We start from the raw sequence: 27,928 nt of genomic DNA, 5'->3' as shown, positions 1-27,928 counted from the left end.
AGAGAGAGAGAGAGAGACACTGCCAAAATCACAGGGAAGTGCAGTCTTGTGTTTGAGTCAGAGCGACGCCTGGACAAGTTTCCGTAGCGCAATGGCTATGGCTGCCAGCCATCCAGCTGGACTTTACAGTCCTGCGTAACTCATTTAATGACTCAACCAAAAAGGGGGGCTTGACCATACCCAGATAGCAAATCATTTTGGCTTTGTTTAGGCATACATTTGGCCTCTTTGGGCTTGTTTTGGTAAATGATATAGCTCCTCTAAGATGTTTGGGTTACCTGTGGCTTAATTATGATCTGCCATAATAAATAAAGGGCGCCATGCAATTCTGGCTGAGTTATGGCTTATATCTGGTTAACCAGCCGACAAGGTGATGAGCGGGACTGCATCTCATGACTTCGGGTGCGCTTATGGCTTATGTCTGCTTAACCAGCCGACAAGGTGATGAGCGGAACTGCATTTCATGACTTACGGGTGCGCTTTGGCATCTATCCGGCTTGCCATAAGGCTGCGCCAAGAGCGGGAATTTTGAGGATCCATGCCCAGAGAAGAGCCCCCCAACATCAGTCTGCCGGCGTGATAACTTAAAGGTCCCATGACATGCTATTTTATGTATTCTTTAATATAGGTATTAGTGGGCAACTAACACAGTATTCAAAGACGTTCCCGAAATTCAGCCGTGGTGCAGAGTTACAGCCACTCCGAGCCAGTCGCACATTGAGCTTCCCCCAAATGCGCTGTTTTGTTGTCTGTAGCTATAATGCAAATGAGGAGGAGCGAGGCGGGTCAAGGAGGAGGGTGGGGGTGTGGCCCTGAGCAGCTTGCAGCCACGGTACCATGCGCTCTGTTTACAGTGGATGTATCGCAATGGCGAGGCGCACACAGCCTTTAGCCGTGTTCTGTAAATATTCTAGAACACACGGGAGTCCTGGAGCTCTATTTCTAAATATTATCATATAGCCTACATAGATATCTATATCATATAATATATATTATAACGGCCAAAAGCTGTGTGAGCCGATATTATGAATCTCAAACGACCGCGTTGGGTTCTCCGACGTTCCTGGTTCTTCAACGTCCTCATCAATGTGAAGTAGACTGAACCACGACAAGGAGGAGAAAGGGATCGTTGCCGGGCAGCGCTTAGGCACCTCCGCCTCCGGCGGTGGTCCCTCAGCGGGTCTCAAGCTGGAGACATTCGCCGCCAACAATCCCTTTCTCCTCCATGTCGTGGTTCATGTTCTTGAGGGAGTCAAAGCCAACCCAGATAGCAAGCATACGTTGGCCCTACGTTGGCAAAACGTTGTGAGCCAACGGTGCATATCGTTGGCCTGACGGTGTGAGCCAACGCTGGCCCTATGACATTTTGGCCGCTGGCCTTACGTTGGCACACCGCTGGCATAGCGACGTAACCACGTCATTTCGGCCGTAGGGCCACCGTTTGACCAACGTGCATTATCCCCCGATGGCCACCGTTGGCTTATAGCCAATTGCCAACTTATAATTAAGGTAGCCAAATTGTATTAATTTGCCTTTACCAAATAATTTCAATTTCCTTTTAATTAAACCTAGCAACAAGAGTTTTGAGTTCAAAAACCATTCAAACATCATGGAATTAAACCAGAAAGTGTTAACATTTATTAAATACTTGTCATGATAATAATAATAATAATAATAATAAGAAGAAGAATAAATTAATTAAAAATGAATTAAAATCCGAGTCGGTGTGCAGGCGGAAGGCGGGTCACTCCAGGCTGCTGCAGTCGTCGTCGCTGTCGCTGCTAGTTGTATCATCCAGGATGACAGGTGAAGGACTCGGAGGAGGAAGACTGAACTGCTGGGGACCTGGAATGTAGAAGATCATCGTTAAGCGTACAATTTGGTGACATGGGTAATGTTTGGCTTTCTTGCTTTCTAAATCAAGCTTTTTGTATTAATGCCATTGACTTGAATATTATTCTGTTCAATATCAATGATGAAGCCCTGTGATAGTTTTAGCAGCATTTTCTCTCAACACGTGGCTACTGATTGATGTGCTAACTAGCTTTTTTAATCTCTAGTGCTAGTTAGCTGTTTGCCAAGAGTTAGTGGGAGACTTTCCCACTTCCTTACTAAATTCGTTCAAATTCGCTCATCATCATTGTTCTAAAATTAAAGAAATAGTGTTGAGCAAAGAAGGCAAGTTTGAGGGGAAAATAACATCCCTGAGACCGACGTCGTACAGTAGCCTAGTTATGCTATTTTGCAACCATGCTTTTGGCGATAACGGGAAACGTGCTTTCTACATTTTATGGTGAAATCCAAACATTACTTACCGATTTTAAGAACTACGATTAAAGTTACCAATTGTAAGTGGGAAATGTAAAAAACGGGTGGATAGGATATTGTGCCAATTTGCCGTTTGGGGAGTTTATTTTTTTTGTCATTACGTTTAGAATTGACTTTATGTCTTGTCTTTCCATAAGATGCAAGGAATATGGCTATATGGGCTTATATTAGAGCAATTCTCTTGATTCTCCATGGTGTTGTAAATAGTCTATCTGGATATATTTACTAGTAAATTACTTCAAGGTGCACTAGGATGGTGGATTTCAGGGTCTGGTTCAACAGGAAATCAAACACCTTGAAGAATAACTTTTAAATTCCATGTTAGGTAAAGCTCCATCAAACTGTAAAAGGTTCAGCACATCCCTCTTGCCCCTCAAACGCTTCAAGAGAAAGCTATGCAAGTCTCATTTCCAGTATTTGATGGTTTGCTGTTCATGCATACCTTCATGCACTCTGCTTTCTCTCCTCTTTCTTCCTCCACTCCGGTCACCGCTGCACTTCAGCCAGTTTTAATAACTGCCTCGCAGTCGCTGGCCGAAATGTTCTGGCTAGCCGATGCACCTAAACAGAGAATGTGTATTTATTTAGTTTATTTAACATTGATTTATTGAGGAGGAAAGATCCTTTGAGATTAGTAATCCCTTTTTCATGTCCTGGCCAATAATACAATGGTACAAAGTGCATTACAAGTGTTTAATGACAAGATGCATGCAGTACACTCCATGGTTATTCAAAAGAAATGAATCCATTTCATAATTCATAGCTCAATGAGTGATTTGTTTACATACCTCTTACTGCATTGCACACCTTGTAGGAGGCAAAAGCCAGCTTCTTCCCTCCTCTGCCAAGCCAGTTGAATTGCAGCGCGAAGTGGTTGGTGAGGATGTGGCGAAGGATTCTTCGAACCGCGTCACCAGGATTGCAGCCCCCAAGCGCACTAAGGTGTGCTGCCTGCAGGTAAGATTGGAAAGTAATGTTTTAGAATAACTTATTATGGCGTATAGTCAGCATACCGTTCAAAATGAACATCTTTGGTAATTCGAAAAGTTCATTAAACACCGCACACTGGATACTGTTCTTTTTTCTCTTTATTTTTAGGAGCGAACAACGCGTTTCGCCCAATGCGTCTTCAGGTTCGAACCTGAAAACGCATTGGGCGAAACGCATTGTTCGCTCCTAAAAATAAAGAGAAAAAAGAACAGTATCCAGTGTGCGGTGTTTAATGAACTTTTCATATTTGATCACGTTTTCCTGCCTAACACCTGCACCTGGAAAGCTGAAGGGTTGTGCACAAGGACTTTCATGCACTTTGATCTTTGGTAATGCATTCTAGCAAAGAACTGAAATATATCAGTATTATAGAAGTCATGACTATACCAGGGCCTTTTCCTGGGATTTCTCCCTCAGAAGATCCTCCACCCTTTGAAGGTCTTCCTCGCAGTTCATTGGGAACTTAAATTCCTCAGATAGAGTGTCTGCTGCTGCTGCTGTAGTTTTTTGCCTAGTAAGGGCCTGGAGGAGGAGGTTGTTCTGCCTCACCAAGGCCTTCAACTCCTCCACAGCACGCAAGAGTGCATGATCCCGTTCTACAGGACAGAAAAACATCATGACTGTCATGTCAAGACCCTTTGCTAAAATTAACAGACTTAAGTTTAAACAGATTTTCAGTATTGCTGTGTAAGGCCAGATGTTTGTGTACCGAAATGACTTTGAATGTTGCCAGAGATCTGGGCAGAGGCCTGTTCAAGAGCAGCTGATGTGTGGGCAGCAACTGTAGGCAAGAAGATGTATATTTATAATCAGAGTAGTCAGTGTATTGAAGTTCATTACATTCAAATTTCCCAGATTCGAGACATTCAAAAAAGATAGAGTAGAATAGCAGAATTCAGATTTGGAATGATGTGTTATACCTTTATGTATGTCCTACTGTGATGATCTAAAAGCAGGTGGGGAAAGCAGGGGCTTGTGGAGGACTCAGAGGACACAGTACAAGAGTATGAACAACAACAGTTTTGTAAAACTGCAAACTTGCCAATCACAAAATGTCTTTAGATTAGATTAGATTAGGCTTTATTGATCCTTTTGGGATGACTCCCTCAAGGAAATTGATTGTCCAGTAGTTTACAGAAAGAAACACAATATTAAATTATATACAATATAAGATAAACAATACACTCTTAGATAACTATAAAAAGTAAAATAAAAAGTAAACAGTAAACAATAATTATAATAATAATATAAGATAAACAATAAACTCTTAACTAACTACCTAACTATAAAAAGTAAACAAAAAAACAGTAAACAATAAACTCTTAGCTAATATAGAAAGTAGAGATAATAATATAAGTAAAACAGGATTCAAGTAAAATAAAAGATAAATATAGAGAACTGTATAGAGGATTAATATAAATATAAATAAATACATATATATAAATAAATAAATGTAAACATATATATAATAATAATAAATTTAATTTAAAGGCGCCTTTCAAGACACCCAAGGTATATATATATATACATATACACATATCCACATATATATATACATATATACATATATATATACACTGTGGTAACCCGGTCCTCGGTTGGACCGGGTTCCACGGACAAAACTCGCTTGGCCTTCGGGTTTTAGCCATGGCAGGCATTTATTAACAGTCAACTTAAATCAGACAAACAATGAAGGAGACGCGGTCTCTAGGGCCTCCGTGGGCCTCTAGGCTCTCTCGCTGCCACGAGCCCTTCCTTCCTGCACCCGAGCCATGCTGTGCTGTGCCTCCTTTTAAAATGGCTCCCGTGCTTTCGGCCAGGTGTCCCCCAATCACCCTGATTGGGGTGCCGAAAGGGCTGCTCTCCCTCGCCGGCTGGTGGGTGGGGGTGGTACACCCCGTCCTCCACGGTACCCCGGGCCCGTCCAGGCCGAGGACCATGTGGCGGGATGCCACACTCCTCCACCCTTTGTCCAAGCCCCAGGTAGCCGAGGGACCCGCCCAGGCTGGTATCTCGCCGGGTCCCAAAGCCGACGGAATATCGGGCAATCCCTCCCGATTAGGAACGGCACCGGGAGGTGTGGCACGACCCCTGCCCTAGCCGTAAACACCCCCTGTGGTGTCCGGACGACCACGTGGCAGGTCTTGTATGTTCGTGTGCCCCCGTGTACGCATGTCACCTCCATGGGTGACCCTTCCCTTCCCACCGCCAGGTCGGGCCGGAGGAGGGTGACCATGCTGCCAGTGTCCACTATGGCCTGCGTCTGTTTGGACATCACTCTCGCAGGTACGGTTGGGCACCCGGACGCTTCCTTTGCCCAACATGTCGCCAGCATGCAGGGCCGGCCCGTCCCCACGTCCGCGTAGGCCGACGGCACTGTCACGTCCCGGTCTCGCGCTGCGGCCTTCTCTCCTGCTGCGGCAGCGGCTTCCCTCGCGGCGGCGGCGGCGGCGTCCCTCGCGGCGGCGACGTCCCTCGCGGCGGCGGCGGCGTCCCTCGCTGCGGCGGCGGCGTCCCTCGCGGTGGCGGCGGCGTACCTCACGGCGGCGGCAGCGTCCCTCGCGGCGGCGTCCCTTGCGGCGGCGTCCCTCGAGGCGGCGGCGGCGGCGGCGGCGTCTCTCGCGGCAGCGGCGGCGTCCGTCCCGAATGGGTTCGGCATACCGTCTGGGTGGGGTACTTCACCGGGGGTCCGTAGTGGGTTCTTCCAGTGCCTGCATTCTCCACCAAGTATGGTAACCCGGTCCTCGGTTGGACCGGGTTCCACGGACAAAACTCGCTTGGCCTTCGGGTTTTAGCCATGGCAGGCATTTATTTAACAAACAACTTAATCAGTCAAACAACGAAGGAGACGCGGTCTCTAGGGCCTCCGTGGGCCTCTAGGCTCTCTCCTTGCCACGAGCCCTTCCTTCCTGCACCCGACCCGTGCTGTGCTGTGCTGTGCCTCCTTTTAAAATGGCTCCTCAGCTTTCGGCCAGGTGTCCCCCAATCACCCTGATTGGGGAGCCGAAAGGGCTGCTCTCCGTCGCCGGCTGGTGGGTGGGGGTGGTATATCCAGTCCTTTACGGTACCCCGGGCCCGTCCAGGCTGAGGTCTCCGTGGCGGGATGCCACAATACATACATACACATACATACACATACGGCATTGTGGATAAATATCATATCATATATGAAATGACGGTGAGCAAGGGGTGGCTGACAGTTAAATTAAATAAAATAAATTAGCAGTTCAAATTAAGCAGTGGAATAGGTTATATCTCTCCTCTTTACTCTATTACTTCTATTCTAATTCCTCCTACTTCCCTCCGAGTGAGGAGTTGTATAGTGTGATGGCATGAGGGACAAAGGAGTTCTTTAGTCTGTTGGTCCTAACTTTGGGAAGGAGCAGCCTTCCACTGAACAGGCTCCTCTGGTTGCTGATGACAGTGTGCAAGGGGTAGCTGGCATTGTCAATAATGTCCAGCAGTTTGTCCAGTGTCCTCCTCTCTGCCACCGTCACCAGTGGTTCCAGCTCCATGCCAACCACAGAGCCAGCCCGCCTGATCAGTTTATCCAGTCTGGAGGTGTCCCTCTTGTTTATGCTGCCTCCCCAGCACACCACAGTGTAGAAGAGGACGCTGGCAACCACAGACTGATAAAACATCCACAGCAATTTGCTGCAGATGTTGAATGACCGCAATCTCCTCAGGAAGTACAACCTGCTTTGTGTCTTCCCATACAGGTAGCTGGTGTGTGTTTTCCAGTCCAGTTTGTTATCCAGCCAGACCCCGAGGTATTTGTAGGAATTCATAGCCTCCACCTCAGCTCCGTCTAGCAGGACTGGTCTCGGACTTGGTCTGGATCTTCCAAAGTCAATGACCAGCTCTTTTGTCTTAGAGGTGTTGAGCTGTAGCCGGTTAGTGTGGCACCAGAGAGTCCCCCACCAGACTCCGATACTCCTCCTCTCTGTCACCCCTAATGCACCCAACGATGGCTGTGTCATCGGCGTACTTCTGTAGATGACACAGCTCAGAGTTGTAGCAAAAGTCTGAGGTGTACAGGGTGAAGAGAAGAGGGGCCAGCACTGTACCCTGGGGGGCTCCAGTGCTGCTGACCACAGTGTCAGACGTGATGTCCTTCAGCCTGACGTATTGTGGCCTGTCAGTGAGGTAATCATCAATCCAGTTCACCAGATAGGGTTCCACTCCCATCCTGTTCAGTTTGTCGTGAAGCATAGGGGGCTGGATGGTGTTAAAGGCACTGGAGAAGTCCAAGAAGAGAATCCTCACTGTGCCGCTTCCCTTATCCAGATGGGAGTGGACTCGGTGTAGCATGTAGAGGATGGCATCCTCCACACCAACATCTGGCTGGTACGCAAACTGCAGGCGGTCCTGGGCGTGTTGTACCTGGGGTCTGAGGAGGTTGAGGATGAGCCGCTCCAACGTCTTCATCAGGTGTGAAGTGAGTGCCACCGGTCGGAAGTCATTCAGCTCGCTGGTCCTGTTCTTCTTCGGAACCGGAACGATGCAGGATGTCTTCCAGATCGTGGGCACTCTCCCTAGTCGCAGGCTAAGGTTGAAGATCCGTTGTAGCGGCTCTCCCAGTTCTGCAGCGCAGGTCTTCAGCAGTCTCGGACACACTTTGTCTGGTCCTGCTGCTTTCCTGGGCTGGAGCTTCCTCAGCTGTCCTCTGACCTGGTCTATGGTGATGTGAGGCGGGGATTGTGTTGAGGTGGGGGGGGAGGAGGGGGATGTTGTGGTGTCTGGGGGGAGGTGTGTAGAGGGAAGAAGGAGAGATGGCTGTGGTGGGGGTGGTGGTGATGGTGGTGGTGGTGGTGGTGGGGGGGACGAGGGCTGGTTGAACCTGTTGAAGAAGTCATTCAGCTCGTTCGCCCTCTCCGTTGTCTGCATTGTCCCCCCTGTAGCTCTGGTCTTTGTGTTGTGACCTGTGATGGTCCTCACACCTTCCCAGACCTCCCTCATGTTGTTCTCCCTCAGCTTCTGCTCCACCTTTCTCCTATAGCTGTCCTTAGCTTCCCTCACACAGTGTTTCACCTCCTTCTGTGCTGCCTTCATGGCCTCCCTGTCCCTGCTCCTGAAGGCATCCTTCTTCTTGTTGAGGACAGCCTTGACTTCCCGTGTTACCCATGGCTTGTTATTAGGGTAGCAGCGGACAGTCCTGACAGGGGAGACCACGTCTGCGCAGAAGTTGAGGTACTCCGTCAGACAGTGTGTCATCACCTCTATGTCCTCACCATGCGGGTCGATCAACACATCCCATACTGTGGTATCGAAACAGTCTCTCAGGGCACAATAATGAAGGGTATAATTTAACATAAATAATTTTATGTGAGTGATAATGCATGGCCATCTGTAATCAGACCTTGTATGCTTCTCCCCCTCATCTGCAGGCACAGTTTCTTTCAGCTTTGAGGAAGGGCTGCATTAGAAAAGAAATCACTCAATAAGCATGCATTGTTTTGTGTAGCTGATGGTTTTCATAGTATAGATTACTGCACAGTGCTTACATTCTCCTTCTTTTACCCCCTTCATCATCTGATGTCAGGGTGCTCCTGGTTTGGGCTTTTTTCAGGTTCATACGCGCTGCATCATAATTGGCTGTTGAAGACAACAATGAAGTGAGTAAAGCTTTTAAAGCCTAAGGGGAGAAAAGTGGTACATCCTACTTTTGTCTGTCTCACCAAAGGTTTTCACCACCTCCACAAAAAACTCTCCCCAGGTCTCATCTGGCATAGCGCTTTGGATGACTGCAACTTTCGTCCGCTTGGTGTCTTTATACGGTGGCCAAAAAGACACCTTGCCATCCAAACTTAACCACGAGCAAGGCACAACCTCCACCTCGTTTGACTCGGTAAAATGCACTACCGCATACATCTAATCAGAAAAGAAGTTTTGAAAATTTTGATAACCGATTTAATTGATTGAAATATGAATAATTTTTAAATTAATTTAGTTGTGGTTGAGTGGAAATGCCACAAGTTTGTTCTTGTATTCTAACGTGACCATCTTAAAGTAAATATCTTTAACGGCAATTGACGTGGTCTCTTCTGCCAGGTTCCCAACCACAGCTGTCCCCAGTGCAGTTGAATCAACAGGGTGGTTGAAAAATGGACGTTGGTCTAAATATTGCCTCGCCACAAAAGACGTACCACCAAGTGTCCTGCTAATTGCCTCTATCTTAAAAGTGGCACCACCACACGAAACTGTGTTGTTCCCATCCTTTGTGGACAGGGTAAATCTATCAGTGGCGTACTGTGTTGTTGAGGGTGAACTTTGGTTATGGGAAGATGGACAGACTGGGTTGATGCTTGATTTTTCCGTTAATCGTTTAACAATTTGTTGTAATGTCTGGTTTGGCTTTCTAATTTGTTTCTTTAATTTATACAAGAAATTTTCGAAGGGAAAGGCTGAAATTTGGGGTAGTGGGCCATATTTTCTAACATCACTTGCCAGGTGGATCAAGCTGTGGACGTTATACACCAGAAAGTCCCCATAGATGGCGTGAAAATTCTGAACGAACACTACCAGGAGATTTTCCGCATAGTCACAATAACGGTGGTGGAGACGGGGGAACATAAAATTGTTATTGCTACGTGGAGTAACAGAAAATGTTGATACATGTGTTTTGGTAGTTTTTTTTTTAATGCAATGGGGCCAGTGTAGAGTAAAAAAGTCCTAAATTCAGTGGCCTTCCACCGATCAACCTCACGGAGGGACCTTCCCTTGCGTCCAAACTCCTTTGGCAGCCTCTTGCCCAATTTGATTAAGTTCTCCGAAATAATGCAGATGGATTAACTCCCAATGCGGGTTGGAAGGGGCCCTCTCTGCCACAGCCAGATCAACTTTCTCATCACTCCTAGGCATACCAGGTGCATAAAGTCCAGCACAAATTGGGTCACCAAGCCTACATCTAGGTGTTGTAATGGACTGTCGCCCTCTTTGTGATGTTCCTGGTTGACTTTTGTGGCAAAACTGTCATCGGTTCTGAGAACCGCATCTGTTTCGGAGTAATTTAGGCGTTGGTTCGCCCATGAGCCCTCTTGCATGCACCTTTCGCAGCCGTAATAGGAATTGTGTGCTTTTATGTTTTTTAGAAATGCCCTTGCCGGTGCATCACAGACAAAACAGGAAATTTCGATTTTATTTTTTTTTGACTGATACTCCAAGCCATCAGATGCAAGCTTCCCCATCTCTGCCACAAAGTCAGAGAGGTACTCGCTTGCATCGGTTGGCTTGGAGTATCCACAATATAAACCAATTAGAAATGGGGATCTAATGGGGTCCTCTTCAATTAGTGCAAGAATTGGCCAAAATTGCTGGCTGCTGCTTTTAAAAAGGGGCAGGCCATCCACATTTATTTGTAGTTTTAGTGTTTGGTTTTTAGCTAAGTCCTGTTCTTGCATTCGGCCCAAGATCCCTTTTGCCACACCAAAATAGTGCATGTTCCCCCCAGCTTTTGGTACTATCTCCGCATAAGTAGGGGTTGACAGGAGAGTGCGGCTGTCTTTTGGCAGTTTGGAATCTGGGAAGTGCTTGCGAAGCACGGAGAGCAGGCTGGAAATGTGGGAAATTGGTGTATTTGTTGTGATTGCCCATTCCTTGAGCTCATGTCTTAAGTCCCTTTGAAAACTGCCCCCCTCCTCTGAATCTGAGCCACTGCTAGAGCTCGACAAATCATCATCCTCGCCAGAGGAGGCGCTCTCCTCTGATGCCATTACCCAATCCCCATCTCCGCTTTCTTTTTTATTTATTTTTTTCTTTTTTTATATGGATTTTCCAACAATGATACACAAAAAATATGCAAACAAACATACAAATCAAGTCAAAACACTCACATCAAAAACAAGGATCAAAGCAAAACACAAAAAAAAACAAAAAAACACACAAAGCTTATAGGTCCTTCCATTCAGTCACAATGCAACAATTCAGTCTTATTCAGATGTCATTACTATGAATAGTAGTGGTATCACCCTCACCCCTTCTGTAATAATTCCATTTCTCCCATTTTCCTTCAAACTGTTCAACCTGCATTCTAAGGGTATGTGTAAATCTCTCCATGTCATAGATCTCCTCCACAATACTCAGCCACTGTTCTTTAGTAGGGGGGTCTACTTTATACCAGGCCCTTGTAATTGCCTTCCTGCTAGCCAATAATAATACTTTCACCAGGTATTTATCCCCTCCTTGTACCTCCTCTTGTGGAATGTTCCCCAAGTATAATACCAGACAAGTTTTCGGTATCTCATATCCCAATATCTCCCTCAGCACACTCCAAACTCCCTCCCAGTATCCTTCCATCTTTTGACATTTCCAAAACACATGTGTATGGTCTGCCTCCATTTGACCACACAACCTCCAACATGGTTTCTGGTCTGGTGCGTATCTCCCCTTAATCTTTGGTGTAATGAAATACCTCATAATGTTTTTCCAACCAAATTCTCGCCATATCCTAGAGCTGGTGGCTGAGTGTTGGCCCTTGCACACAGTATACCAGTCATCTTCTGTTATTTCTATTCCAATTTCGTTTTCCCATTTTTCTTTAATATAAACAGTTGAATTTCCCCCACTGGACCCTAGAGCTTGGTATAGGGCTGAGATCACTCTACATTTTCTCCCTTCATATGCATTTATCATTATTGTAACAATCATGTTCTGTTCTTTGGGTTCTTTTAACTTTATTTCCTTTAAATAATAATCCCTCACCTGAAAATACCGAAAGAGATCATTTGCTTCCAAATCAAATTTCTCCCTTATAGCCTGAAAACTCTGCAATTTACCCTTCTCTAATAGTGTGCATATTGCTGTAATACCCCTATTTGCCCATCTCTCAAAGCCCAAATCACTTATTCCTGGTTTGAATCTTTTGTCATGGGTTATCCACCTCAGAGGCCTTATTTCATTCTCTATTCCATACTTTCTCACTACCAAGTGCCAAGTCCACAATGTGAATTTAGTTATCGGGTCTAACAATCTCTCTTCCCTTTTAAACAATTCCCTATCTGTCATTAATATTTGTATGGGGCTAGCCTCAACCTTCATTTCTATATCCTTCCATCTAGCTACATATTCTCTATTACACCAGCATATTACAGCCCTGAGTTGTGCAGCATAGAAGTAGTCTTGTAGTTTCGGTACAGCCATGCCCCCTTTGTCCTTGTGGAGCTGCATGGTGCTAAATCTAATTCTTGGCCTCCTACCCCCCCATATGAACCTGGATATCCATCTATCCCACTCCATGAACTGTTTCGGTGGTATCATTACTGGCAGAGTTTGGAAGAGGTACAATAGCCTCGGTAATACATTCATCTTAATTATTTCTATCCTTGAACTAAGATCAAATTGTAGTGTTGACCATCTTTCTATATCCCGTCTGAGTTCTTGATTAATCTGAATGTAATTGGCAGTATATAACTTCCACGCTCCCTTCGTGATGTTCACTCCCAGATATCTAATTGTTTCTGAATTCCATTTAATTTTATATTTCTTTTTTAACTCTGGTGTAGGGGTATAGTTTATGGCCAAGATCTGTGTTTTGGTAACATTAAGTTTATATCCTGAGTAATACCCATACTCCTCCAACAGGTTCATCAATGCAGGGAAGGATTCACTTGGTCGCTCCAAGTAGGCTACCACATCATCCGCAAATAGCCCTATCTTATGTTCAGTACCATTCACCTTCACCCCTCTGATATCCTGGTTCTGCCTAATCGCCTGTGCCAATGGCTCTATGAATATTGCAAAGAGAGTTGGAGAGAGACAACACCCCTGTCTAGTAGATCTTCCCAGACCAAAAGAGTCTGTGAGACTACCATTCACCTTGATCCTAGCAGTCGGCTCTTGATATAATGTTTTAATACACTTGACAGATCCCTTATTGAGACCAAATCTTTCTAACACCTTATATAAGTAAATCCAGTTGACACTATCAAATGCTTTCTCCGCGTCTACACTAACTAAAATTACACTATTCTTTGTTCGTTGAGTCTCTTCTACAATGTGTATCATCCTCCTAATATTGTCCTGTGTCTGTCTTCCTGAAATAAAGCCGGTCTGGTCTTCGTCTATAATGTCAGTCATGAATGTCTCAAATCTTTTGGAAATAATTGATGTAAACATCTTGTAGTCCACGTTCAGTACTGATATTGGTCTATAACTACTACAGTGCTCTTTATCTTTGCCCTCTTTGGGTATGGTTGTGATAATGGCCTCCTTCCATGAAGGAGGGATTTTCCCTTCCTTAATTGTGTACCTAAATGAGGCCAACAACACCGGGGTCAACTCTTTTCTAAATATACGGTAGAACAGTGAAGGAAGCCCGTCACTTCCCGGACTGGTATTGTTCTTCAATCTAGAGATGGCCCTTTCCATCTCCTCCTCTGTGATGTCTGCCGTCAATAATGTATTCTGCTCTTCCCCTATTGACGGTAGATCCAACCTGTCTAGGAAGTTTTCCATATCTTGTTCGTCTGCCGCTGCTGGTTGTGTGTATAAGTTTTGATAATATTCTCTGAATACTCTCTCAATTTCGTCCGGTTCGGTAAGCAAATCATTAGTTTGTGGATCTCTAATTTTGTATATGGTATTCAATGCTTGTTGTTTTCTTATGCGTCTAGCCAATAATCTGCTTGCTTTGGAACCTCCCTCATAATAGCTTTGTTTAACAAATCTAGCTTTCTTTTCCACTTCTGTCAGTAGTATATTATCAATTTTATTCTTTGTTTCTTTCACTTGTCTAAGTATCTCTGGGTCACTTGTGGCATTATGTTTTCTCTCCAAGTCCTTTAAACGTCCAATTAGTGTCTGGTAATTTACTAGTCTGGATTTCTTCAGCCGAGTTGTCTGAGCTATCAAGTTCCCCCTAATGACGGCCTTAAGCGCATCCCAAAGAATGTTTGGATCTACCTCCCCATTATCATTTTCCTCTATATACCTATTTATATCTTTTTTTATTCTTTCTACCAGGTCTTTATCATTCAGAATCCCCACATTCATCCTCCACACTGTAGTTCTCCTTCTTTTGTTTAAATGTATTGTCATGTAGACTGCGTTATGGTCTGATAAATCTGCTACCCCAATCCTACATTCCTCAACCCTATGCATGTCTCCTTTTGTCATGAAGAAATAGTCCAACCTTGAATACATTTGGTGTGGGACTGAGTGGTGTGTGTAGTCTCTCTCCAAGGGATGTAGTTCTCTCCAAACGTCTGCTATTCCCAAGTCAACCAGTTGTATATTCATATATCTATTAAGCCATGTCCTATTCTTCTTTGTGCTAGTTGTATCTAGATGGTAGTTCATCACCATATTGAAGTCCCCTCCACATATTAAGATCCCCTCTAGTTCTTCATTAATGATGTCAAATAATGATTTAAAGAAGGTTTTCTTGCTATCTGGGGGTGCATATACATTGATCAATGTCACTCTTTGTCCCTCTAATTTACCCTTTATCATTATATATCTTCCCTCCTTGTCGCATATTTCTTTTTCAAGTTCAAATTTGGTACAATTTGTTATTAATATGGCTACCCCTCTCCTATTGTTTTGTTTGTGGAAAGTGCTATAAAACGTATTGTTGTACCCAAACCTCTTTAGTTTCTTATGTTCTTCTGTAGACAAATGTGTCTCTTGTAGAAACACCATTTTTCTTTTTTGAATTTGGCCATGAACTTTGCCCTTTTAATTGGGCTACTCAGCCCATTCACATTCACTGATACCACTTTAACACCTTCATGCTGCATTATACATCAGTTCCCCAGTGCACTTTCATTACCCATAAGCTAAACATGGACACATAAAAAACCTCAGCAACAGCTATTCTAACTAAACAGTAAAGAAAAAAGTGATCTCCCATGGTAGACTGGGGTTCATTATCTGTCCCCATTTCCCCTGTTGGTGGGGAGAGGGGAAATCCTCTCGTAAGAGGGCCCCCCTTAGCGAAGAAGAACTCTCCCAGCCGAAGTCCTCCGTTCACGCTAAACATGTCCAACATATTCCAACCGTCACTCCCGGCATTAACCTTGCAATTCTTATAAAGCCAACCAAACGCTAGGCATATAGGAAAGTATATGCCTACAGGCTACTTACGTAACTTTCAGAACCAACGAGCTTTAGAGAAAAAAATAAAAATAAAAATAGGAAATGCGAAAGTTCGTGCCTGTTCCATGTTAACGGCTACAAGGACAATTTATTCTCGCCTACTCCTTCCGAGAAAACCGCATCAGCTCCTTCCTTGCTCTCCCAGCGACGTCGGTCTCCTGGTCCCCAACTCTGCTCCGTTTATAAGCGGCTTCAAGCTGCTGCTCCAGCGGCGGTTGTTCCTTCTCGACCAGACCTTCCACCTTCATTCCCCTCTCCTCCATCGCCCGTGCAGCTTCTTGTGGACTGCCGTAGGTCTGAACGCCTCCTTGCCAGTGGACTCTCAATGATGTTAGAGGTGACTGGAACTTAATCCCTTTTCCCTTCAGAGCTCTCTTCAGACCCGCATAGCCACGGCGCTTTGCAGCCACCTCCGCTGGGTAATCGTGGTCGAACGTCACCATCTTTTCTCCAATCGCAATTTTTGTCTGCCAGGCCTTTCTGAGGATGTCATCCTTCATTTGGTACTGCAGGAAGTTGACAATGATAGCTCTGGGATTCTTATTCGAGGCAGGTTTCGGTGCCAACGCTCTGTGAGCACGTTGTATTTGTAGGTCGGGATCTTCCCCGAACTGAAGTTTCTCGCGTATCAACTTCTCTATAAACTCGGGTACCGAATCCTTCTCTGTGCCCTCTGGTACTCCCCAAACTCGAATATTATTTATTTTTGATCTCCCTTCTAAGTCAGTTACTTTTTCCTGTAGTCTCCTTTGCTGCTTGAGCGAAGAGGCGAGAATCCCCTTCAGCTCTGCGTTCCATTCCTCGTTCTCCACGACGCGCTCTTGAATGTCTATGATATCTCTGCCCTGCGCTTCAATTCCCCTGTCGAAGGCCTCGAATCTGTTGTTCATCTCCACCTTAAAAGTGGCTAGTTCTAGACTCCACGTTCAGTACTGATATTGGTCTATAACTACACCAAATTTTGGATACTCTCTCGAATGTCCTTCATTTCTTTGCGGTTTTCCTCGCTATTGGACCCAATCTGCCTAGTCACGTTGTCAAAGCCAGCCTTCATGTTAGCTAGCATGTCTTCGTTAGCAGCTTCAGACTTATCATCTCCCTTTCTATCTCCCATTTTCTCTCGCTCTTTTTGCTTCTTTTCCGTTTTATTTTTGATGGATTCCCTTTTAGTAGTCATCCCCTCTCCGTTTTCGCATTTGAATTTTGGCTTTTCAATGTTTAAGACTTCATCTGCCGGGAGCTCCTGATTTTACGTCTATCCACTCATTTGCCAAACCGGAAGCCCCCCATCTCCGCTTTCAATTGCGTCGTCGTTGTCTATTTCGGTGTAAGCTGGGACACTTGGTGGTGTATCTAATGTGTCTGCGCTAGGGATGCAAATTATCGAGTAATTCATTAATCGATAGTTGTTTCATCTTATCGATCGATGATCGATTAATTGATAAGCGGCAATTCTTCTGAGAAGCTGAATTTCCTTCTGAATGTGACACATTTAGGTGGTAATTCAACGAAGTCGTTTAGTTGAGGTACTTTAAAATACTTCCACATATTGTGCATTTGGCGTCTTTGTCGTCATTAACCAACTTAAAGTGGCTCCATACTGCACTCCGTTTTGCCCTCTTCATCGTGTCAGTGTCCCGCTTTTCGTTTGTCTTGTCCTGCTTCGCTTGTGCTCCTGCTTGTGTTCCCGCGTGTGCGTCAAGTACGTCTGGCGTCAAGCGCGCCCTCACGTGGACGGTTGGGGAATTACGGGTTAAAAATGCGATTAATTGCAAGTAATTTATTTTAATCGAGTAATCTCTTATCGACAATTAATCGATAATCGATTAATTGTTTGCATCCCTAGTCTGCGCCAGCGGCCAGGTTAAGGTGAGTGGGCCCGCTAGCATGAAGCGCTGCCAACGCAGCATCCGTTCCTCTTTTAACATGCCTTCGCAGCGACCTCTTTGATAAAATTATTTGACTCTGCCATTTTTTGTAATTTTGCTGTCGTAAGAGGTAGGCTATAATTGATTTATTTTGTAGCGGCTAGACGGTAACCCGGCTGGCGGCTAGCTAGCTGGCTAGCTACAGTTGTTAGCGAATTTGTTTACAACATTACGACTAGCGCTAGCAATTTAGCAATTTAGCCGGTACTTTGTCAAACGGGTGGGGTTTGCCTTACCTTGGCTAAGTGAACCGGTTTCCTTGTTTTTTTTTTTTGGTATTGAATGCCGTGTTTACTGGACGATGTGAAGTCACATTTGGTTGTTGGCAGGCAGCTGACGGTTATTTTTTGTATTTTCTCGCGTGCTAGATGTTATATGGTCGCGAGCTTATTGCTGTTATTGTTGCATATCATATCAGTTTGGACCCGTTTCTCTAAAAAGAAAACATGCTACATCAGGGGTCCTGTACTGATGAAGCAATATTGTAAGCAAAGCAATAAAGTAGTGTTATCAGGGTAGCACCAGTGCTATCTTGTACTCATTTCCCTAATATGTGGTTTATCCCCCCCTGGTTTATCTGTCCCTACTCCCCCAATCCCTTAACCTCCCCATCTACCAATACTTTTCAGATCTCTCAGACTTACCTGATCCTCCATCCAAACTCTGATGTTGGAATCCATGCTGTCCAGTCCATGTGAAGAGCACAGGAAGGCTTGTTGCAGCACACTTAATAGTAAGCATGAAGTGTGTGTGTGTGTGTGTGTGCATGCTTGTGTGTGAGGTAGAGAGAGAATGATGTGCGCTCCAGGGTTTGACACTGACACTGAGACCGAAATTGTTTCTAGCCACAACCAAGTTTTACCAGCGCTTTGCCGGTTGGCAGGTGCCACTGTCAAGCCCTCATGTGCGCCCATGACTGTGTTTGACTGTTGATGAGCATGCATTGATATTAATCTCTCCTTATTCCATGTTGTGTACTGTGTCTGTTTTTACTCAGGTAGGGTATCACCATATGTCTGGTTGAGCTCCACAAAATATCTCGTCTGGCTCAGCTGTTTCAAGCGCATCTACCTAAATGTGTCATTGTAAGGTGGTCTCCCTCTCTCCCTCCCCACCTCTCTCCCTCCCTCCCTCTCTCCCTCCCTCCCTCCCTCCCTTATCACTCCTAGGCACACCAGGTGCAAAGTTCAGCACAAATTGGGTCACCAAGCCTACATCTAGGTGTTGTAATGGACTGTCCGCTTTTAAAGCCTAAGGAGAGAAAAGTGGTACATCCTACTTTTGTCTGTCTCTCATCTTGCATAGCGCTTTGGATGACTGCAACTTTGTCCTAAATGTGTCATTGGAAGGTGGTCTCTCTCTCCCTCCCTCCCTTCCCTCCTTCCCTCCCTTATCACTCCTAGGCACACCATCTTAAAGTCAAGGTCTTTACACCAATTGACGTAGTCCTCCAGGTTCCGAACTAAAAGTGGCACCACCACGTGATAGGACATTGTTCCCATCCTTTGTGGACAGGGTGAATCTATCAGTGCAGTATTGTCATTGAGGGTGAACTTTGTTCATGGGGTTGAGCAGAAATTACCTGAGATGAACTCTTTTTACCGCTTAAAGGGATATGCCCCCAGGTCAAATTGAGGGTCTCCCCACAGTTGAGACTTCCATAAGTGGGTGGAAGCGGTTTCCTACGATCCAGCCATTGTCCGACTCTATCGGCACTGACCATATTTGGTTCCGCGTAGTAGCTGCAGACTAGACTGCAGCTACTACGCGAAACCAAACTGGTCAGATAGAGTCGGGCATTGGCTGAGTCGCCAGGAAAGCACTTCCACCCACTTAAGTCTCGACTGCGGGGAGACCCTCAATTTGACCTGGGGGCATATCCCTTTAAGCGGTAATACAAGTTATCCTTCAAGCAATCACCCTTGCGGAGGTACCTTCCCTTACACCCAAAGTCCTTTTCTGTACATAGTTTCTCATTTATTTATTTTGTCTGTTCAGTCAAATTGCAATGGTAAGATTCCTCTTTTAACGTGCCTTCGCAGCGACCGCTCTGATACAATTATTTTACTGTCAGCCATTTTTTTTATTTTGCTGTCTGTCGTAAGAGGTTGTAGGCTATATTTGATTTATTTTGTAGCGGCTAGAACGGTAACCCGGCTTGCGGAGGTACCTTCCCTTACACCCAAACTCCTTTTCTGTACATAGTTTCTCATTTATTTATTTTGTCTGTTCAGTCAAATTGCAATGGTAAGATTGTATTTATATATTGCATTTCATTTTCATCAGTTGTTTGCACTGACATACACACAGTGGTGTAGTCTATTTTATTGTAGTGGGTATACTGTGATGATTCCCTCCCAGCCTCGTACAAACCCGTCCCACCGGTACGTGTACGTGTGTGGCACTTATGGGATGTCGCACCACACTCACCAACGCAGGGGTCTACAACCCGCTGACGCTGACCTATAACGATTATCAACAATCATGGAAAGCTGAGTAGGTTTATCAGTTTTAATAACAGTATGAACAAATAGAAGGCAAAAATGACAAGTTGTCCTTTGTATATCTATAGTAGCAATAGTAGCACATGCTAAACAAGGACAAAATCTACGCAAAATAATTTAATGAACTGTTTACAACCATGGCTATGAGAAGGAGATGACAGGAGACTAATGTTTCACTCTTTCAATTGCTCTAATTTGAGCTCTTACTGTTGTTATCTAACATACCATACAGTAATTGAATTGTGTAAAAGTGAAATTACTGCACCTTAAAAATGACCATGAATTAGCTATACTCTCATTTGAATAGTGATTAACATTATGAATTTCAATTGTGTATACCAACTGTATGTTGGCTGACATTTACCTAACTTGTTTTCCCTCCACTCTAACCAAGGATGCCTGTTTTTAAATTCCCTAGCCTGACACCCAGTCCGAAAGGCTGGCCAGGGGTTCTCATCTAAAAGTAAGGAGATATAAAGTGGGATTAAAACATTGTCTTCTGTTGACTACTTGTTATGTGGTTTACACATTAATATGGGAGGACTGGGCACACACACACACACACACACACACACACACACACACACACACACACACACACACACACACACACACACACACACACGCGCGAGAAGGAGGGGCTCGGCCCGCCAACTAACGTGCAGAGATGCAGGGGCAGCTTCGCGCTTCGTAACAGAGACAGGGCAGAGCGCGAGCGAATTTTATGATTCAGAATGTGTGAATGTAGGAGATAACTTCCCCTGCTTAAAGTATTTTATTGCAGTTATACCCAACCGATATTTGCGAAAAATAAACACAGAAGTGAAAGATCTGTCACAAGACGATTGATACGTATCCGTGCATATTTTTAAGTGGGTATACGCAAATCCTGGTGCGTTCCTAGTGGGTATACGGCGTATACCTGAGTATCACGTAGACTACACCACTGGATACAGGTTGTATTTGCATGGTGAACCCCTCCATCCCTCCAGGTGTATTGTCTAACCAAAGTATATTGATATTTATTTTAGTCAGTGAACTAGAGGATCCACCAGATGGCTTTGGAGGGGAGGTGGACATAGAAGAGTTCTGTGACTCTCTATGTGTAGAGAGGATTGCACGTGGGTTTGTTCCAAGTAAGTTTTAATTATGTTTGTTTATCATGTTGCCCGGAGAAATATAATTCATTTTTTACCTTTTCGCCCTGTCTTTCTCACTCCACTTGTAAGAATTACATAGTTAGTTTCAAGCAATTAATGCAGACAATTTTTCTTTCAGGTGATCGGCAAAATCCCTTTGCTGTTAAACCTACGTACCACCAATGGGCCCCGTGGATTGGACCTCACACCTGCAAATCCAGCAAGGTGCTCAATACCGAGCATGAAAAGGTCCACAACACCAGGCACCCAAACGAACAGACAGAGATTGACATTACAGAGGACAGGCTACTAGATGAAATATCAAATTTGAAGGTAAACGGCTGTATGTGGTGTTTTTTTGTTGTTGATTATTCTATTGAATCAATATAGCCAGTATAAATGTGTTTACAGTGTACACCTTTATTTTGGCAATCTATTACAGGTAATCCGAAAGCTGTGCAGGGAGTGCAGAATCGATTCAAAAGGTTCCAAAATGGATTTGATTCTAAGGCTTCGGGAAGAGATGAAAACCCGAAGCAAATATGATAAAATATTTCAAAAGGTTTGGGGAGCATCTGGTAAGTAAAAAAAAAAAAAAAAAATCCCATAAATGTGGATCTCTTCTCATTAGATTATTTTTATTTCCTTAAACAATCTTTTCCCCCTCAGGTGGCTGGGCTGTTGTTATGTGGCCCTGTGGACAGGTTGTATCGTTAAAGTGCAACATTCGGGCAGAAAGTCCAAGAGATTATGCAGATTTATTGCTGTCATGGAAGCACATGCCAAATGTTTCTATATATGACTTCGCGAGAGGACTGGCAGTGCATGCCAACCTCAGAGAACCTGAGAAGATCCCTTTCAGCCCTCATGAGGGTAGGCTATTGGACCCCAGCCCTGGAAACATACAGTGGGCAGCCAATGGTGGGACGGTTCATCTACCATGGCTCAACACAAAGAAGACTGTACCGGACCTGGGTGGCCATCCCCTGACTGGGTCAGCAGAGCACTATTGTCTGTATGACACTTTTCATGAGGGGAACACCAAAGATCCGAAGGATGTTCTCCGGAGGATCAAAATGGTTCCTGAACTGGCAGGGAAGATCAACAGCCAGGTTGCAGAGCAACTGTTTTCCACAATGAAGAAAAGCAATTATTATATGAACATGCTCTCACCATCGGCTCATGTCTTCCTGATGCGCAATGTAATACACAATTACAATCAGCGCAAAACCCAAAAAATCATGGAGGAACTGAAGAAACTGGTAACTCCTGAAATGCAGCTGTGTTCAATGTGCATGGGCTGGCAGAATTCTGTACCTCCCAGCCAACAGAGCTTAGCCCCGACTCAGTTGTTGCCTCCTCTAAGCCAGCAGAAATGGAGTATAGCTCGGACCCAGATCTGTCACCACCCTCAAAACGTAAGAAATTGTATTAGTGATTGTGTATATGCATTTTATTAGTGATTGTGTTTATGTATCTCACAACACATTTCCTACTTTTTTTTTCTCATCTCTTCATTTTGAATTAGGCTCAAAGTTACAGTTGATCTCCTCAGCTGTTGACCCCCGTACCAACTCCAACATCACAGTCGCGGATTGGAAGCAACAACCAAACGCAAGACTGAGTGAATTAGTAAATTTGAGATTATTTTCTTCTGAATTGGAAGTTTGAAATATGCATGCATTCATAATGTTTTGTACATTCCCCATAGCTGGACTATGTATTGGACGTTAAGGGTGACCCTAAGGAGGAAATAATCCAAACTCCCAACTGGATAGTCAGAAGGTCTGACTTTTGGACTCTGGGTCTAGAACGAGACGTTGAAGCAACGGTATCCCAACCAATTGTTTCTTTTTTATCTAACTATGTCCTCATGGTATGGGCTTATTTTCTAATCATTGTTTTATTTTAGATTGCAAATTGTTGTTTCAACATTATCGCCAAGACAGCAAATGCAAATGTAAGTTACATTTATTGTGATTTACAAGATCTGTGGAATCATGTTTCCTGACTGTATATACTTTTGATGTTGCCTACACAAAGTGTGTTATGCATCTGTTTTCAAATAAAGGGCATTGCAACCCTGGCTGTGGATGCATATGTGGTGGCAGTGTTGCCAGGTGTACGATAATTATCGTATTTGTACGATAATTTGGCCCTCTGTACGATGTACGATCAATAATCCCAAAAAAGGCCAAAAATACGATAATTGGACCATTCAGTGAATGTGTGGTTGTAATCGGTTGTAATCAGCCTGTCGCAACTGTCTGTCGGATTTTTTTTTGTGAACCCTGAAGGCATCTCTTTCCATGTGACAAATTTCAAGCCAATCGTGCTTTTCTAAATGTGAGCTTGCCTCAGAACAACGGCAATGATTGGCTGAATAGTCCGCTGCGCCCGCCCCAGGAAAACTCAAGACAACTCTATAAAACATGTACCCCTTGGAGTGTTGTTGTTTTTTTTTTACTATTAATTTGTTATCTTGGTTACCTCTTTTCCAGGTTATTATATAGCCAGGTTATATATGCACTTTATTTTATTTATTTTTTCCACAATATCTTTATTTGAGTTTTAAGCACCATAGCAAAGAGAACAGTCTTTGACATTCCTGCAACATGTCAACATATGTTAGCTGCCTTACTATGTTCAGAACAGAACATAAAACAAAAAATCACATAGAACTGCAATTTATTTTAAGTTAGAACCTGGTGTAGGCACTTTTAAGTTTTCATAAGTGCAGTTTTTGTTTATTTTATGAATTGTTGTCATTTTGAGGACAGAGACAATGTTGTTTCTCTGAAAATAAAATGTCAATATGTGAAACCAGATCTTTATTTTCTTGTCAGTTATCATGAATACTATTTCCCTTTTAAACCTGGTGCTATGTCAGTGGGTGGCCTCCAGGCCTCATGATTTGGCTCATTAGTTCCCACCCTTCATTGTTTATGGGGGACACGTTAGCCTAACGCAACTGTGGGGCTGCTGATGAATCCATTCCGTACCAACGCAAAGCCGTGAGTGCCTGTTAGATGCTATTCAACACTCGAGTGACTATATAGCACATCAATAGACTTGTTATTTTGATTATGACGGGTGTACGATAATTTCCCTCAAAATACGATAATTTTATGTCTCTGGTACGATAATCCTACATTTCCCACCTGGCAACACTGATATGTGGTGGTAACCTGGCTTCCTCCATATGAGGCTTCTCCCACGGCTGAAATGATTGTGAGTAGTAATGTAACAGAACTTGTACCTCAGCTTTAACCTCATGTTCATGTTCCTCTTTGAACTATTTTTGTGTTCCTCAGTGCGACTTTGCATCCAAAGACGTGGTGCTTCTCCCTGCCTGGCAGCCAGGGCACTGGATATTGTGTGTGAGTAAACCCACGTTTTTTATCTGAAATACTGTGCTGTTATTGAACCCTCATCCATGCTTTGTTGGTACATTTCATGCATTACAACGTCTAACAATCTAACCCAACCTTTTCTTGATCAAATCCAACCTCTCCTTGCCCCCTGCACTATTCACTATAACTGTAATTTTTAACGACCCCTTATCTTGTCATTCCATGAAATAAAACGTAACAGGTTCTCAAACCAAGACTGAGGATTCTGCAATGTTTTGATTCAAGCCACCCTAGTGGCTTTGGAGATGGCCGCTACCTAGAAATCTTCAGGTTTTTCATAGAAAGTTTATTACCAGTTCCCTATGTTCATATCTAAGTTTGGGTCTTACAGCAGGAACAGTCTATTTTTTGACTCAGTAATTTCCATGTTAACACCCTCAGGGTAGTTTTGATTCAAATGAAGTTCTTTATTGGTTGGCTAAAAATCAGCATCTTTACGTTCAAATACTGCTTTGAGAACCCAAAGACCCAAGTTCATGTTTTGGGTTTTCTGGAAGTGGAAGGTGGTTCTGTTCTGAACTATACTTTTTTTTTTTGTTCAGCATTTATTGTTCCTCTTGTTCATATGTTCCATACGTTCTATAAGTCCCTACTAGGAATTGCTGCTACTCCCAGGTCACTTTATAGCACGGGTTGGTGTAGTTCAGCCCTCTTTTTAAACTATGCTCTTGGGGCTCAAGGTGGGTATGTGTAGTCATGGCAGCAATTCCTAAACAGGGTTCTTTGTTACATTTTAAAGATATGAATTGCAACTTACACGTCTTCCAAACCTTTTCAGTACCCTGGCACATGCTTTGTCCAATGGACCATGGAAGGGACTTTACTTGGCTGACGAGGTAAAACTTGTGGCTTGGGCACGATTCATTGCATCTAGTAGAGTAAAATTCACTGGTAGACAGGCAGGCCTCTTGATTGTTTATTATGGTTTAATGAAGTGTTCCTATGTGACGCTGATGGGCCCTGGTTGCTGCTAAATGCTTGTTGAAAGTGCATTGTGCACTCTTTGTATGTAGCTACAAAATGAGAGTGGATATCAATTTATAGTTTATAGGCATTATATACTAATAAGAATCATTGACAAATCACATTCCCCTTTTACCACCACAGGACGCACCTCACCAGTACCAGAGCAACAGCTGTGGGGTGTTTATGCTGATGGTGAGATGCATTATTTTCAGAAATGATGACTGATGACTAGTTTGCAAAACAACTAACTCATTTGTATGTTAATTTCAGTACGCAATGTATTCTACCCTCCAAAAGAAATATGATTTCAGTGAGGTGAGTTCTTTCAAATCTCAATCAGATGTGTAGCATGAAATATAAGGCTTTTAATAATTTAGTCATTAGGAGGCTACAATTAACATGCATCAATAGGTCATACACCTTACTTTGTCTTCAGGTACTGCACTTACGGGAGGAGATGGCTACATCTTCACAAAAATGTACACTGCCATAGTACACTGCCAAACAGTACTGTAACATGGATTTGTATCAGGCTATGAAGTCATTTAAAGGGACACTGTGTAAAAATTACTCCCATCTAGTGGTACAATTGTATATTGCATTCAAACTAATAGTGCTCGCTTGTCCAAAAACTACGGTGGGCAGTATGTGCCAAGAAGCTGTGACATGACACCTACTACCTCATCGAGTCATTCGAGTGATGATGAGGTTCGTTATTTTTAACAAACTTCAAACGGCATTGAATCATTAGTGTAAGATAGTGAATTATTTCAGTCATCATTCACGATAGTCATTATTTTAACAATGTTACGAAAACGTAACCCATTGTTCCGATGGGCCGTTTGTCCGATAAGTCAAACAAGACAAGAGGCGCATTAGGCCGATGGTTTAATATGCCGAATAGGCCTACATATAAAGAGTTGTGTATCTCTTTCTCTCTCTGAGAGCAAAGTGACAAAAGAGAGAGAGAGAGGTATAATACTCTTTATTTGTAGGCCTATTCGGCATATTGAACCGTCGGCCTAATGCGCCTCCTTTTTGAAAAGTCGGACAAACGGCCCGTCGGAAGTAACTTTTAATGTTGCATTGTCGAGGCAATCAGTAGAGAAATAGAAAGATTCAATCTAAATCAGCAATAGCAGGCCTATAACTTTTTTTTAGTAGGCTAGAGTTTATATTAGCCTACTCTACTACAACGCATGAACTATGTGCTTATTAGTAATGAAACATTCTTTATCCGTTTACTTTTCAATGTCCGTCCATTGTCAGAGATCATCATCAGGCGATTCAACGCCGGTAGGGAGAGGAAGAGGGAGAGGCAGTGGATCGGTGGGAGCTAGGCGAGGAGGACGACGAGGAAGAGGAGAACGAGAGTCAAGAGAAGATCTTGATAGGATTGAAGGTTTCCAAAGGCAGAGAAAAAAAGGAATAAACAAATAAACGGCATTTCATTTGTGTTTGTTGGTTTTTTAAACCCGAAACAGAAAAACAAAAATAGATACATTTGTAGGCTACATCAGAAGGCAGAACGCAGCGAGCGAAAAAAAAGAGCCTACCACCTAAACCAGCAATAGACTGTCCAATTATATTTAGCCTTAGTTATGGCCGCACTTCACCATATGGGGATTTTATTCGTGAACTATTTGACAATGGAAAGACACACGACGAGATCAGTACCGCTCTAAAGCAATCTGGTGCACCGAAGTGCTCCGTTATGACGGTGAGGAGATTCTGTGTGGAGCACAACCTTCGAAGAAGAAATCTAGTTTCTTTCTTCTTCTATGTAGCCTATTGTACAATATGTAGGCTACTTGTCATTTAGATGCATTTTAATGTTTTATGACCAGCTAGGTTTCTTAGTAAACAGCCACCTGGAATATCATGGCGATCTTCTCCACGGTCATATCGTCCACTCGCAGACTAAGTCGCTGGCTCCCACGGAAAACAATAAAGCTGGCCATTGTAGAATGCGAGACTCAATGGAAAGTTTGAAACGTCTTTATATGTATTTTTTTCCCGGCATTCATTGTGGTTTTATCTAAATATCACACAAACAAAACAAGCAACTGGATTATTCAGTATTCCCGTTTTGATTTAAAAAACGTTTATTTGTTTATTCCTTTTGCCCCTTTTCCGTTTAAAAACCAAATCAGAAAAACCAAAAAACGACTGTTATTTGGTTTTTCTGATTTTGTTTTAAATCGGAATATTCAAAGAACGAACCATACACGGATTATTATGGATCCCCATTAGTTGTCGCAGAAGCGGCAGACTAGTCTTCCTGGGGTCCAATTAAAATCTGAACATACAAACAATTAATACGTAACGCCGGTAGGCCCTACATGTATTCTGTTACTCCCAAACACTGTATAAGTGTTCCACTGTTGTGCCGCCTATGTAATGAATTACACAACCAAGCAATGACAAAAGCTTGTAATTTAGACAGTGACATCGACTAACCTGTCGAGAAGAAAGCAGGCAAAATCGGCATCCCTTTCAAAATCTTTCTCCTTCATCAGCTCTTTCCACCTTGGAAAAGCGACTCCGATGTTAACCCTCGTTTTTTT

The 27,928-nt window shown here is 43.7% G+C and overlaps 2 long non-coding RNA genes across 3 annotated transcripts; one reads left to right on the top strand and one right to left on the bottom strand.

The window, feature by feature from the left end:
* The first annotated feature begins 1,397 nt into the window (after nucleotides 1-1,397).
* Nucleotides 1,398-10,987, top strand: LOC132459262 (uncharacterized). Of its 2 annotated transcripts, XR_009526183.1 has the most exons (6): nucleotides 1,400-1,891; nucleotides 2,654-2,729; nucleotides 3,146-3,285; nucleotides 8,861-8,933; nucleotides 9,035-9,166; nucleotides 9,370-10,987. It is a non-coding gene; the product is annotated as an uncharacterized LOC132459262 (long non-coding RNA). The 2 variants fall into 2 exon arrangements; XR_009526184.1 differs by having other exon boundaries at nucleotides 1,398-1,891; nucleotides 2,654-2,741; nucleotides 3,193-3,285; nucleotides 8,861-9,166.
* Nucleotides 3,118-4,185, bottom strand: LOC132459263 (uncharacterized). The gene is made up of 2 exons (XR_009526185.1): nucleotides 3,706-4,185; nucleotides 3,118-3,279 (listed from the first exon to the last, which is right to left on the bottom strand). It is a non-coding gene; the product is annotated as an uncharacterized LOC132459263 (long non-coding RNA).
* Nucleotides 10,988-27,928: the final 16,941 nt, after the last annotated feature.

The sequence above is a fragment of the Gadus macrocephalus genome, chromosome 6 (assembly GCF_031168955.1).
Source record: "Gadus macrocephalus chromosome 6, ASM3116895v1".
Classification (NCBI taxonomy): Eukaryota; Metazoa; Chordata; class Actinopteri; order Gadiformes; family Gadidae; genus Gadus; species Gadus macrocephalus.
Note: the sequence above shows the minus strand (reverse complement) of the source record. Positions and strands in the feature narration are given on the sequence as shown.